Below are 5,035 nucleotides of genomic sequence, written 5' to 3' on the forward strand. Positions count from 1 at the left end.
TGTAAAGGAAGCTGAGCGCCCTCCCCCTCACAGTAACCTGAGCTTTTTCTGTTCTTTTTTTTTCCCTTGTGTCGGGGGGGGGGGGGGGGGGGGGGGGTGTTTATTCATTTGTTAATAAACCGGTTTTTTCCACTTTGTGTTCAAGAGATTCCTTCCCAAACCCAGGGTTGGGGGGAGGGGTGGTAGAGGTTTTGTTATTAGGGGATTCCTTGAAGGTTTTCCCCTAATTCAACCCAAACCAGAACAGGATGGATCAGCCCCTGCTCTGCTGCTCCTTCCTGTCTCCTCCAGGGACCTTGCAGAGCCCCAGCCATGCTGTTTGCCCCCAACCTGCCCACAGCCAGCCTGGGGCTGCTCACGGGTCTTTTCTCTGCTGAGCATTGGCCTGGGCATGTTCTTGAGAGAGCCTGGGCAAGGAGCCTGGAGCCCCCAGGCCCTGCCCTGAGGCGTCAGTGCTGCCCCAGCAGTGCCCATGGCCTGTCCCTGCTGCAGCCCCGGCACTGCCACCCCCAGCCCTGTGCCCAGCCCCGAGAGCCCTCAGGCCCTACAGCAACACCAGGGCCAGGAGGGCAGCGGGGCAGGGCCACAGGAGCAGCACTGGCAACACCAAGGGCTGCTGCTCCTGGGCACAGCTGCTGTGCCAGCACTAATCTGTCCCCAGCTCTTTCACACAGACATTGCTGTTGCAGCTCCAGAGAAGGGAACAAAAGGGAGATCTCTGCAGAAAACTTGGCTGGGAGATCCTGTAGTTTCTTTAAAGCCACCAAGAGTGCAGCCCTTCATTGAAACAGTCTGTGCCACAAGGAAGGTGGAGAGAAACAAAATGAGAAATGGAACAATGACATTTCTTTGTGGACAATATTATAAAAGTAAAACAAAGAAAAAGAGCCTCCAAAATGAAACCAACAAAAGTATCAAAGAAGACTTTTATTACAAGTGATTTTCAGAAATTGGCCAGCAGTTCCTTAATCCATCCAGTCATCAGTGTCCACACTGCAGCCTTGAGCTCCTGGTTCCTCAGGCTGTAGATGAGGGGGTTAAGGGCTGGAGGCACCACTGAGTACAAAACTGACAGGGCCAGATCCAGGGATGGGGAGGAGATGGAAGGGGGCTTCAGGTACGCAAATACTGCATTGCTGAGGAACAGAGAGACCACGGCCAGGTGAGGGAGGCAGGTGGAAAAGGCTTTGTGCCGTCCCTGTTCAGAGGGGATCCTCAGCACGGCCCTGAAGATCTGCACATAGGAGAAAACAATGAACGCAAAACAACCAAGTCCTAAAAAGGCACTAAAAGTAAGGAGCCCAAGTTCCCTGAGATAGGATTTGGAGCAGGAGAGCTTGAGGATGTGTGGGATTTCACAGAAGAATTGGCCCAGGGCATTGCCATGGCACAGGGGCAGGGAAAATGTATTGGCCGTGTGCAGCAGGGAATAGAGAAAGGCACTGGCCCAGGCAGCTGCTGCCATGTGGGCACAAGCTCTGCTGCCCAGGAGGGTCCCGTAGTGCAGGGGTTTGCAGATGGACACGTAGCGGTCATAGCACATGATGGTCAAGAGATAAAACTCTGCAGAGATGAAGAACAGAAAGAAAAAGAGCTGTGCAGCACATCCTGCATGGAGATGGTCCTGGTGTCCCAGAGGGAATTGTGCATGGCTTTGGGGACAGTGGTGCAGATGGAGCCCAGGTCGCTGAGGGCCAGGTTGAGCAGGAAGAAGAACATGGGACTGTGCAGGTGGTGGCTGCAGGCCACAGCACTGATGATGAGGCTGTTGCCCAGGAGGGCAGCCAGGGAGATGCTCAGGAAGAGGCAGAAGTGCAGGAGCTGCAGCTGCCTTGTGTCTGCCAATGCCAGCAGGAGGAAGTGGCTGATGGAGGTGCTGTTGGACATTTCTTCACTCCGGCCACGGAGTCCTGTTGAAGAAGAACACAGTGACAAGTCAGGGGAGAGTCATTGCTCATTTGCTGAGCAATGCCCAAGCCCTTTCTCCCAGCCCTGCCCCTGCTGCTCTGTGCCACCCAATTATCCATTTCTTAGATCCCTTCCTTCAGCCCAGTGCCTGGAGCTCTGCTGGGATCTGGCCCCATGGCTGTGATGAGCAGGGGCTCTGCCCATGGACACAGAGGGGTCAGCTCTGCTCTGCAGCACTGGGGTCATGGGAATGGGGACAGGGGCCAGTCCTGGGGCTGGACTTCATCAGCCCAAACTGCTCCTGAGGCAGAGGAGCTTGGGAGCCTCTCCTGTCCTAGGGCTAAGGAACAGTGATGGCCAAAGGGAGTTTGAGAGGGTTTCCTGCTGTGCCCAGGGAAATCAGAGTCAACTGTGCAAGGCAAGAGCATTGGCTGTAACTCAGTGAAGGGTGGGGGGAGCTGCTCTGTTGCTCCATCAGTCCCCAGCTGCCCTTTCTGAGATCAAAGGCTGTCACTGTGTTCCCCTGAAAATCAGCCTGACACAGCTGACAGCAGAGGGACCCACACCAGAGCAAACTGGCTCAGCCTTTCTCAGAGTCTGAGCCCCACTCCTGGCCAAGGACACTCCTGTCCCCCATTGTCCCCTGGAGGCAGCTCAGTGCTTGGATGACACCCCCTGGACACACCAAGGGTCCTGTCCATGGCACTGGTGGAGGAGAGTCAGCTCATTCCCAGGCTCCAGCCTGCCCTGCCAAGAGCATCCTGGGGCATAGGGAGTTGGGACACCCCATGTGCAGTGTCTTGGCACGTGGATCTGTAAAAAGAGTAATCACAGAATTGTTCAGTTTGGAAGGGACTTTCAATATCCCAGCACAGCTTGGTGGCACTTTCCCCCCACTGCCTGCTCAGGGCTCTGCTGCCTGGAGCTGTCTCTGCCTGCAGCTGCTTCCCTGTGCCCTGGGCTGGGCCCTGCCAGTGCTGCCAGAGACCAGCCCAGCCCTGGGGGCTCAGCTCTGCCCTACACAGCCCTCCCAGCTCAGGCACTGCCCAGGGGCAGCTCTGGCTCTGCAGGCTCTGATGGCAACCTCAGAGCAACCATGAGGAGGCTGGAAAAGTGACACTGATCCTGCGGGCAAGGGACCTTCTGCTCATTTCTGTCACTGCCTGGTTTAGTAAAGTTTGAGAGAAAATTTTTCATTTTTCTAACCCGGAAGTGAAAGTTGAATATCTATGTGCAATTTCCCATCCAGGCAATCCAGAGCAATAGATTAATAAAGAAGGATTTCCCTTTTATGCAGCCTCTGCCTTGCTGTGCTGCCTGTATAATTTACTTGGAAATGTTCTGGAGTTAAATGTCATGCTGGGAGCAGTCCTGAACAATGCACCATCCTCACCTCACAAGGACAACACCTCCACGCCTAACCAGCTGTCTCCTTCCACCCAGATCTTGTCCCCCAGTGCTGTGAGCAGCTCCCAGGGCTGGCTGAGAGCTGTCCCTGGCAGGCAACAGAGTCCCTGCCCCAGCACAGCGCCCTGGGCTGCAGGACCCTGCTCTGTAGGACAGCCATGGGCACCCCTGGCTGCTCTGCATGAGAGAGAATCAGAATGTACTCACAGTCTGTAGGCATTGGGATGTTCCACTCCAGGGCTGGGAGTGGTTCTCCCCCAGTCATTCTCAGCCCCTTCCCAGCCCTGAGTGATTGAAGATCTCTGTGCAGTGCCCGGGGTGGCTGCAGGCAGTGCCCCAGCCCTGCTGGACTGGGACAAGAGCTGCTCATCAAGAGAAATGTGTTTTTAAGCTCTTCTTGGTCTCCAGGAGCTGTGTCTGTGCCAGAAGCCTGGCCCAGCTCAGCAGCACAGACACAGCACAAGGACTTGAATGACACTCTTGGGGCTTGGTGATGAGGCCCTGAACATCAGTCCCTGAGAGGGAGCTGAAGAAACCTCTCAAGAATTCAAAGTCACAATCCAACTCCAAAGTTTCTTGAAGTTTTAATGGGTCCCACTGAGGGACCTGACAGAAACAACAGATAAAGTGTCCCCAGGCCCCAGCCAGAGCAGAGAACTGGAGGCAGTGGTGACAGGTGGGACAAAGAGAAGCCAAGTCTTGGTGCCCTGGGGCACAGCACCCTGTGTGCCACCAAGGGATGTGAGGAGACACCTTGTCCTGAGGCTCAGGGGCCTCCTGGCACAGCCCCAGCAAGGCTGGGCACTGTCAGCCCCTTGTCCTGCCCTCAGCATCCCCCTCACATCCCAGTGGCCTCAAAGGATCAGCTGGAAGGAGTCCCATGGGAGCCTTGGTCAGGAATGGCCCTGGGGGGCTCCTTAATGCTCCCAGGGACTGCAGGTTTTTCAAAGGACTTTGGGTTTGGCTTTTGCCTTGGAGTCTCTGAGAGGTTTCTGCAATCATGGCCTCCAATTATCTGCTTTAATTAGTCTCTTGAGAGACTTTGTCAGTAATGACACTCAGTGGGGCTCATTAATGCTTCAAGATACTTCAGTTATTTTAAGGTATTTGGTGTTTCCCCTTTAAAACTGACTCTATGAGAGGTTTGAACAATCATGGCCCCAATTATCTGCTTTAACAAGTCCCTTGAGATTCTTACCAAGTAACAACACTCAGTGGGGCTCATTAATACTTCATGGTACTCAAAGTTTATTCAAGAACTTTTTTTTTTACACTAATTCTGAGAGGTTTGTGCAATAATGGCCCGGGTTATCTCCTTTAATGAGTCTCTTGAGATTCTTAGCCACTAACAACACTCAGTGGGGCACATTAATGCTTCAAGGTACTCAGGGTAATTTAAGTACTTCTTTTTGCCAGAGTCTCCTAGAGATTTGTGCAATCATGTCCTCCAATTACCTGCTTTAATGAGTCCCTTGAGAGCTTTGTATTGACACTCAGTGAGGCTCATTAATGTTTTGAGATACTCAAGGTGTTTAAGGTACTTTGGGTTTTCCTTCCCACACCGAGTCTCTGAGAGATTTTTGTGCAGTAGTGACCTTCAATTCTCTTCTTCAAAGACTCCATGAGGAGCCTGTGTTGGGGATGGACCTCATTGGGACCCATTAATGCTTCCAGACACTTTGGGTTTTTCCTCTGACTTTGGCTTTTGGAAAGGTTTGTG

At 53.4% G+C, this 5,035-nt stretch overlaps 1 pseudogene across 1 annotated transcript; it reads right to left on the bottom strand.

Annotated features, from left to right (window-relative positions):
* Positions 1–943: 943 nt before the first annotated feature.
* Positions 944–1,887, bottom strand: LOC310923485 (olfactory receptor 14C36-like; annotated as a pseudogene). Its single transcript has one exon. The product of its transcript is annotated as an olfactory receptor 14C36-like (transcript).
* Positions 1,888–5,035: the final 3,148 nt, after the last annotated feature.

Source organism: Zosterops lateralis, assembly GCF_965231275.1.
Source record: "Zosterops lateralis genome assembly, contig: HAP1_HAP1_SCAFFOLD_68, whole genome shotgun sequence".
NCBI classification, from domain to species: domain Eukaryota; kingdom Metazoa; phylum Chordata; class Aves; order Passeriformes; family Zosteropidae; genus Zosterops; species Zosterops lateralis.